At 33.7% G+C, this 10,398-nt stretch overlaps 1 non-coding gene across 1 annotated transcript; it reads right to left on the minus strand.

Moving 5' to 3' along the window:
• Positions 1 to 247: 247 nt before the first annotated feature.
• On the minus strand, positions 248 to 356 carry LOC126716286 (small nucleolar RNA R71). The gene has a single exon (XR_007652089.1). It is a non-coding gene; the product is annotated as a small nucleolar RNA R71 (small nucleolar RNA).
• Between the last annotated feature and the right edge of the window lie 10,042 nt (positions 357 to 10,398).

The following is a 10,398-nucleotide window of genomic DNA, read 5'->3' on the forward strand; positions in this document are numbered from 1 at the left end:
CTTCTTCCTACTTTTCATGGATTAGATAGAGAAGATCCTTATATGCATGTGAAGGATTTTCTTGAGATTTGTGCTACTTGTAAGTTTCAGAATTTCATTGATGACTCTGTTTGCTTGCGTTTATTCCCTTTTTCCTTGAAGGATAAGGCAAAAGCATGGCTTAATTCTTTGTCACTTGGATCTATCACTTCATGGGAACTGTTGGTCACAAAATTCCTCTCTAAATTTTTCCCAATGGCCAAGACCAATGCTTTGAGGAGAGAAATTGCAGATTTTTATCAAGATGAACAAGAGAAATTTTATGAGAGTTGGGAGAGATTTAAGGACTTGATCTTAAAGTGTCCTCATCATGGTTTTGAAACATGGAGACTAGTACAATATTTTTATAATGGTTTGACTTAAACAAATCGTAACATGATTGAGTCCATGAATGGTGGTGGATTTTTGAGTCTTAGGGATGATGAGGCATACAAATTTCTTGAGAATCTATCAGAAAGCTCACAACAATGGGATTTTTCCAATCGTAGAGAGAGATCTGCCCCTACAATTAAGAAAGGAGGATTGTATGAAGTCAGTGAAGATTTAGACATAAAAGCTAGGTTGGAAAATCTCACTCGTAAGGTTGAAGCTTTAGCTTTAGGTAGAGGGATGAATTCTGTCAATAAAGTTCAAAGTGAAACATGCTCTATTTGTGCAAGTCCTATGCATACAACACAAATGTGTCCCTCCATAGCTGGTTACCCTGATTTTTATACTGAGCAAGCAAATGCACTAAATAATTATGAAAAACCACTTGCTAGATTATTTTCAGAGACATACAATCCAAATTGGCAAAATCATCCTAATCTCTCTTGGAGGCAGAACCATTCCCCCACAAATATAGGTGGACAACAAGTGCATCAACAAAGTCAATTTCATCCACCTACTCAAGCATTTCCTCCCATTCCTCAATCAACTCCTCAGTTTATGGCACCACCAAGACCACAATCATCTTTGGAGGAGTCTCTCAAAACTTTCATGCAATCAACTAGCCAAGCCATTCAAGAGATAAAAAGTTCCACCCATTTGAATACTCAAGCTATTTCGAAGTTGGAAAATCAAGTTGGCCAGTTAGCAACCCAAGTTGGAGAGAGGGAAAAAGGAAAGTTTCCTAGTCAACCTATACCTAACCCAAAAGGGCAGTGTGCAATTAATGGTTCTTCTAGTTCTACTCATGCACATGAATCTGTTCAGTCTATTACTACCCTTAGGTCTGGTAAGCAAGTTGATAATCAAGTGAAAATGCCAGAAGTGGAGGATGATGAAAATATTGTGTTAAAGGAAAAGGGAACTCATAGTTCACAGGATGATCATAGAGAAAAGAAGGGCAACTCAACCTCAATTCCAATTCAAGATCTTAGTTCTCCCCTTGATAGGAGGTTTGTTCCTAAAGCTCCATTCCCTCAAAGTTTAATCAGTCCTCAGAAAAGTGCACAATTTGTAGATATTTTAGAGGTTTTTAAGCAAGTGCAAATTAATATTCCATTTCTTGATGCAATTTAGCAAGTTCCTGCTTATGCTAAGTTTCTAAAAGATCTTGTGACAATGAAGAGAAAGACAAATGTCCCTAAAAAGGCATTTTTGACAGAGCAAGTTAGTTCAATCATTCAGAATAAATATCCAGTGAAATGTAAAGACCCTGGATCTCCTACAATTTCATGCAGGATTGGGGATCATCTCATTGAGCAAGCTTTGCTAGATTTGGGGGCAAGTGTGAACCTAATGCCATATTCAGTATACTTACAGCTAGGTTTGGGGGAGTTGAAACCCACAACCATGACACTTCAATTAGCTGATAGGTCTGTGAAAATCCCTAGAGGTATTGTTGAGGATGTGCTGATTAAGGTGGATGTGTTTTATTTTCCTGTTGATTTTGTTGTGTTAGACACTGAGCCTGCTCTAAATGCCAGTACACAAATCCATGTCATTTTGGGTCGCCCTTTCTTAGCCACATCCAATACTTTGATCAATTGTCGGAGTGGTGTGATGAAGATTTCTTTTGGGAATATGACTGTTGAGCTTAATATTTTTGACATAAGTAAGCAAGTACTAGACAATGAGGATATATGTGAGGTTAACATGATTGGGAGCCTAGTCCATGATACTTTCCTACAATCAAGTTGTGAGGATCCCCCATACGCTTGCTTAACCCGTTTTGATTGCAATTTGGATACTGAAAAATCAATTGAGGAGGTCAATGCATTGTTAGATTCTGTTCCTCTCTTAAGTATTGATAGCTGGCAGCCAAAAGTGGTCTGTTTCCCACTTTCTTCATCCCCATTCCCATCTATTGTAGAACCACTAAAGTTGGATGACTTTTGGGAACACCAATTGATAAGTATACTTCAAGAGCATAAGGAAGCTATAGGTTGGAGAATTGCTGATATTAAGGGTATTAGTGCTTCTGTGGTTATGCAAAGAATTCACTTGGAAGACACTACAAAAGCTTCTCAACATGTTTTTGACCCAGGTAAGTTACAATATCATTGGACTAGTCCATTCATAATATGCATTATTTATCTCCATGGTGTTGTTGAGGTTTGGATGGTCATGTTTATCAGGATTGATCTCCAGTTGTGTTAAATCTTTTTGCAAAAATAAAAAAATAAAAATTCTTGTTTATTTTCTGATTTTAGATTAATCTTTGTGTTTATTTTCTTGTTTCATTTTATTTTCTTTTGTTCTAGCTGATATTTGACAGAAATTAAAATTTATAACAATCAGCTTGATCAAGGTACGTCTCCTCTTTCTCCTTACCTTACTTTTCCTATTTGATTTTCTCATGTTGCATATTCATATTTTGCTCTCTTTTCATTCAAGACATATATTTGAGAGTATCATTTTTAACATAGAGGACAATGTTTGGTTTAGGTTTGGGGGGGATTTATATAGATTTCTATCTTTTGGTTTTGTTTTGTTTAGATGTGTTAAAAAAAAAAAAAAAAAAAAATTTGCCTAGCTTGAGGTTTATGTTGTGAGTTCATTATACTACTCTTGCTTAAAGAATTTCATTGCTTTCATACTCAATTCATTGCACATGCACGTAGCCACTCAAACACAACTTGTTGTTGAAGAATAAAAATGATTAGAAAATCTTGATGATAACAATGTGGAGACTATAACCCCTGAGAGTTTTGAGCCAATCATTATTTTTGGAGGGTTATTTATTGTTTCTAATCTTAAAGTTCATTTGGAAGTACGTAACATGTTTCCCTTGTTGTAGTCTCATTGTTCTTTCTTTTGGCCAAGAAAAAAAAATGATTTTATGCCACACTTGAATCTTTTGAAGTCATTGATGTTGAATGAACTATACTAGTCTTTGAGAGATGAGATTAGGCCATTTTTGTCTACTTTGAGCCATATATGTATTTTTCTTTTTTGATACATTATCGCTAGTCACCCCATTGAGCCTTTTAATTAGCCTTTCTTTCTTAAATCCCTTATCCATAGTGTTTCAAGATGGAATTTGATCAGTTTGTTTCAATGTGGTGGTTTGTGTGAGAATTCATAGAAGAAAAAAAAATTCAAAAAAAAAAAAAGAAGGAAAAGTGTCAAAAAGAAGAAAATAAAAAGGGTTCTCATCAAATTTTGAGAAGTGAAATGTAAGGAAGGAGTACTGCTTTGAAGAAGAAGAGTTAAAAAAAAAAATTGTTGAATGGAAATTTCAAAAAGAGTTGACATTCCGACAGATCTTGAAAACACTTCTTATTATTTACCTTCACCCATTTTTATTTCATTCCCTTTGCTTTTACCTTACATTACGTCCTAATAAAGTCCTTATTTAATCTTGAAGATTGTGTAGTTTAGATATTGATATGACTGAGAAGAAAAAGGTGTGGTATGAATATTTTTGGCATCCTTTCATGAGACTACTTGTTCTTTTTTGATTAAGCGTTTTTCATGTGATTTATATGTGAGGTGTTTGATTTTGCTTACATTATTCCGCTCACATATATTGTTGAGAGTGTTACACCCCATTTCAGAGTGATTTCAATTGTTGAGTGATAACACTGGAAAGATTTGAGTTGAAACATACTTTCAAATAGAGATTCGAGTCAAGTTTATTCTAAAACTAAGAGTATGTTTGGGTTGGCTACCACTTTTCACTCACATTGAGTTTTGATGGCATGAGAAATTTCTTTAGCATTTGTAGTGTTTTTGAACTTGAACTAATCCTCTTTGCAAAACGCAATTGAAAAAAAAAATGTTGGATTTTCTTTGTTTTATTTATTTTAGAATTCATTCTCAGAATTTTGTGGGTATATTCCCTGCAAACCCTCACAAGACTACAATTCGTCCACTAGTGTAAGCTAGGGGTTTAAAGGCTTGTTGCATATGCTAAATGCAATCGAAAATTCCAGCGAAAGTGGATTAGTTAGGATTTCCTTTTTCTTTGTTTTTAATTTCTTTGTTTTGTTTTACTCTTTATCTGTTTTGCTCGAGGACTAGCAAAATGTAGGTTTGGGGGTATTTGATGTGCATGAAATATATACAATAAAGTACTCACATATCTACATATTTAGCCTTACTTTTATGTTATTTTGTGACTGATTATATAATATCTTTGTATTGTAGGTAACAAGGGCTTTACATGCAAAGTGGGGCTAGGCCAATTGAATCAAGCCAACTTACATTTAGCCAGGCATGAATTCAAGAAAAAACCAACCCAATTAAATTTAAGTCCAATTGGAGCAAGGAATCAAAGGAAATTTGCACCAAATCCAAGTCCAATTCGGATTAGGATTCCAGGCTGCACATCAGTTAGTATTTTTGGCATAACTTTCGGGTCAGATGTCCAATCAAAATGATTCAAGTTGGGCTGGAACGATAACTTAAAGGGCTACAACTTTATAGTTTACCAAAAGTCCAAATTCTGATGTTAAATGGGCCAAAATAGTCGGTTAAGTGAAGCCTAAAAATCTGATATTTTCTCCAAACGATAATTCAACTTGTAATAGGATTCCTTGACCTATTTAAGGGCTCTTTAGGGCAAAATTCAGGGAGGCGGAGGCTAGTGCTAGGGCTGAGGGCTGAATGTATAGAGAGTGCGGCTACTTCTTTGGTTTTCTTCCATGACAGTTAGTTTTATTTTATTTGTCTAGTTTAATGTTTAGTATTTTATTTTTGTGTTTTCTTTCAATTACTATGAGTAGCTAAATTTATAATTAGGGTTGAGGATGAAACCTTGTTAAGGATTATCAGTAATATTTATGTGATTTGATTTTTCCCACATTAGTTATTCTTTAATGATTTAAATTGTTCTTGCTTCATATCAATTGACTAAGATGAGATTCTAGATATGAGTTCAATCATGTTTTTCTCATGATTTAGGATTTGTCTTAATTAATTGAATGCTTGGTTTATTAATTCTTGATTATAAAATTGGATATCGCTTGTGATTTGTCTGTCAATGGATACAATTTATGATTTGATTTTTAGAAATTGGATATATCTTGTGATTTGTTTGGCTACGGATACAATTGATGATTTGATTTTATACTTAAGAAGCGAAGAAGAACATGCTTTAAATTTTTAAACATAAGTTTTAATGATGATATTTTCCATGATAGCAAGATTGATTTCTAGATTATCATGTAGTGAGTTGGGAAAGATTAATGATCATAAATATATGCTGATATGACTTACAAGGCGGATTCCAAAACCTTAATTCCTTTCCCTTGATTGTTTACATCTTTTTATTGCTTTTATATCTTTTCCTTAGTTTAACTATTTGCTTAATTTTATTATTTGCTTAGTTTATTTAATCTCAGAACAACCAATTTTTATTAAACTAGATTAGGATTAATTTGGTTAAGGTTTAATTAATTTTCCTACATTCATTCAAGTCCTTGTGGGTTCGACCTCGTTCTTGTCCAACTATACTTCGATATGGTTCGTACACTTGCGAGTATTTTAAAATTTCACAACACTCAGCGTTAGCAACAGTAGCAACAGAAATTGAAACAGCTGATTTGTTAGATGATAGCAAGTCTCAATATCGTGGCCAAAACGCTTGTAAAAATTGCAAAAACGTTTGTTGGATTGTCAGCGATGATTATTGCAACAAGAAGAAGACCTGTCTTTATTCTTCATTTAGAAGCAAAATATGCAAAAACGGACTGCAAAAATGAAATCTACGCGAATGAGTGTAGTACAAGTAAGAGTGTAGTACAAGAATGTTTGTTATACAAGTAATCTAGTTGGGCCTAAAGCCCACAACACTATACACGTTAACAATAGGAAATCTTTTCTTCAAGACTCCAAATGCTCTTTCAATCACATTGCGTAAGGATGCATGTCAAAGGTTGAATAACTCTTTAGGATTTTGTGGTGGACTTCTTGAATACTCTTTTAAGTGATAACGAACTCCTCTATAAGGTGCAAGAAGTGTTCTCCTCAACATGAATCTGGCATCAACAAGGTAATATTTACCTATAGGAATGACATGCTTCATTATGTTGTTATACACTAATGGCTATATATATATATATATATATATATTTTTTTTTTTTTTTCCTAACAAAATTACCTTGGGGGACTTTTAGCTTATCGCGTCTACTTAATGCATTTTTTAAATTTCTTGAGTCTAATGCAGTTCCTTCCCATCTAGGCAAAACTTATGTAAATTTTAAATCAAATGTACATGCTGCTAGCACATTTTGTGTTGGGTAGTCCTTTCTACCACAATATCTTGGTGCATCTTCAATAGGAACTTTTGCCTCAATGTGCATTCCATCAGTTTCCCCAATGCAATCCTAACATGGGAAGAACTAAAATTGTTAAGTACATACTTCTATATATTAAAATCTTTATATATACCACAATTAAGCTATTAGAGTATAATAATGTTTTTGTTTTTAACCTTAAAATATGGGAAGAACCTAGAACTGTTGAGTATTTCTACTGAAGTTTGAGATCCATCAGGTTGTTTCAGAAACTTCTCTTCTAGTTGTATCACAGATCTTAATACTTGATGGAAATGACGGTTTATAGTCTCACTAGAGCGACGGAAAAAAGAAGAAGATATTTCCCGATGCTTTACACCATGTGATAATATGTAAAGAAATTTGGCAACTTGTTCTTCAATTGTTGCTCGTTGTGTTGCTTGGAGGCCACCTTCTTTACGTAGCATGTTACACAAATCTAAAAAAGCTCCAAGCCTTATGCGTATAATATCACGACACTTTTTATTTTCAATTATCTCTCTCATTAGTTCATCGTGAACACTTCGTCTTTCTAAACTCAAACTACTAATTGAGTAAGTTACTTGTCTCCTTTGAGGCCTCCTTCAAAGTATTAACCAATAGGCAACAAGACAAACTTCATAAGCAATTGCCATTCGACATCTCCATTCCCAAATTTGCAATACACATCACCTTTTATTCTCTTGTCTATCCATCTAATAAAATTATCCCATGATAGCAAAGCTATTACAATCCATGATATGCATAGATACACTAAGCTATTACAATTCAGTGTGTTTTGTGTAATCTATTATATAAGAATATAAAACGTAGAAAGTATTTGGCTTGCTAGTGAAATGCCACTTCATGGTTATAGTAATGACTAAAACTAAAATAAAATAAAAGAAACAACTTCATAGCCAGCGTTAACAACTTTACAAGACAAATAAAAGTATCACCATAATATAACTTAATGAACATCATTGCTGCAGTAGAAACTACGATTAATATACTAACCCTTCCCAACTACCGACATTAATTAAAGCCAAAAAGCAAATGACATAATCAAAATTGCACAAAAGACAGCTAACCAACATTCATAAAAACTCCAATTAGTTAGAATTGAACACACAAACAGACAATTTAGCTTTACAACCAATTAGCCAAAAAATTAAATAAGAAGAGTTACAACCAGTACAATGACATAAAAGAATGCAATATACTAAGATGCTAAATCTAGTGTCCTGGAGATTGTAAAAACTACCAAACTGTCAGATTGTGACCACATTGTGAGTAACTCTTTGAAACTTTAAAATTCTAGTCCACATGCCTTGGATAAGAAAGAATCTAGTGGAAATTAATGTATATTTGGAAACAAAACCTAAGCCAAGAATGGAAGTTTTAACACTGAGGTTGTTCAGAATTCGAAACATGTCCTGGACGTTTGAGATGTTTCAAACTACAAAATGAAACAGCAACAAGAAACAATGTAATGAAAGGATGCTTAGAAATTTTAAACATTTTGAAAGGTAAATAACAAAAATTGGAAGTAATGCAGTCTTAAACATTTCTTGGAAGCTGAAGAAATTTTGGACCACAAAACAAAACAAAAAAACAAGTGATTGAATGGAACCATATACAGAGTATTGGCAATTACCTTAATGCCCTTATAGCAATGACCCAACTACCCTCACTTGTTGGAATGAGACCGAGACAAACACGATCAGCAACACCTTGCATGCAAAAAATCGAAAGGAATCAATTAGAGTAGTCCATCTTCTTGTACATTAATGCATGTTTTCATGATAAACTTTTCCTTTTGGACCAGTGTAAAATATTAGCCACTGCAATACATGCATTCACAAAAATAAGACAATAAAACAGCAGCCTAGGATATCAAACTACAAAGTAGTGCACAAGTACTACCACTCTTAAGTTGCATTGACATTTTTAGAAGCAAAATGTACACATCCCAAAAAATCGGTTAAACCTATTCATATCAACCCAATTGGAATCACAACTTTAGTTACCACCCAACATAGCATGACCAAGATTATAGGATCTCCATACTATTACAAACAGAACCACCCTATACCAATAGGAGGGAAAAAAAAATTGTCGGAATGAATTTGTGGCAATAGCATTGCGAAATAGGAGGAAAAAAAAATTGTGGGAATGAATTTGTGGCAATGGCATTGCCGAAATAGGAGGGAAAAAAATTGTTGCAATTGGTTTGTGGCAATGGCATTGCCAAAATAGAGGGGGAAAAAAATTGTGGGAATGAATTTGTGGCAATGGCATTGCCGAAATAGGAGGGAAAACAAATTGTTGCAATTGGTTTGTGCAATGCCATTGCCACAAATCCATTCCACAAATTTTTTTTTTGAGAAATGATATGTGCACATGATTTTTACAACATTTTTATAATAAATCCTAAGTGGCAGGTTGTTATTGTTGGATTAAAAAAGTAATCTCAGTGTTAAATTCAAATTTGAACTAATAATAACTAATCACCTGTGATTTGTTGTGAAAATGATGTAAAAATATTGTGGAAGTACCACATTTTTTTTTTTTTTAGTTCCTTCCCAGATTTTGGCAACCACTATTTTTTTTTTCCTCCCATTTTCGGTAATGGCATTGCCACAAAATTTTCCCCCCCTCTTATTTCAGCAATGGCATAGCACACTTTGAGCACTTCACACCCATTCGGTCAGCATGTTTGGGCAACAGGAATTTCGGTAATGAGATTATTGAAATTCAAAATTTTCTCTATCCCACTTTTTCTCTTTCTCTCTCATACTTTTGTTAGAATTTCAGCAACATTGTTGCTGAAATTCACTCTCTTTCCTCAAATCCTTAAATAACTTGAAACAATGCCCATAACGTAAATAAACTTGAGATTTAGCAATATTCAGTCAGAAGACTCAATTTTAGGAGCACAAAACAGAGCATAAAGATCAAATATTTTCTAATAGAACAAATTAAATAAAGTTGACCATGCTCAAAACATAATTAAACAACAAAGAAATTTAAACCCAATACTGAAACACATAAAATTAACACACACACACACACACACAAAAAAAAAAAAAAAAAACTTTTATTGATGAAAATTTTGATTGCCATGAACAAAAAACGAGTATTAGAAATGTGGGGACACAAATAACAAAACCTTTGAATTAAAACACTAACATTAAAATGAAAGGAGTGGGACAGAAAATTAAATAAGAACTAAGAATGAGAACCTCATACGAGTGTGCGATGTGTTATGTCCATTTGGGTTAGTTGTTTTAAAAAGTGCATTTTTTTAAAATAGTGATTTTAAAATGTGCTGTTTGTTTTGGCAGAAAATATTTTTCCATTTTCAGGTGTTTGTTTGCGGGTAAAATATAGTCAAACATGTAAAATATTTTCTATTGACCATAAAATCCTTTATAAAAAATTGTAAAATATTTTGCTTTTGAAAATTTGGTGAAACATTTTCCAAAAACATACAATGGCTTCCCCTCGCCTATTTGGTCACTAGTTCACTGATCCGGTGATCGGAGACATCGCTCCAGCAACAAGTGACAGAGGCCTGGTGTCTGGTGACTTTGCTTCAGCGACCGGTGTTGACGGTCTAGTGGCTAGAGACGCCTCACCAATGGTTCAATGGCCAGATTCAATGCGCATCGAC

This window comes from Quercus robur, chromosome 2 (genome assembly GCF_932294415.1).
Source record: "Quercus robur chromosome 2, dhQueRobu3.1, whole genome shotgun sequence".
Lineage (NCBI taxonomy): Eukaryota > Viridiplantae > Streptophyta > Magnoliopsida > Fagales > Fagaceae > Quercus > Quercus robur.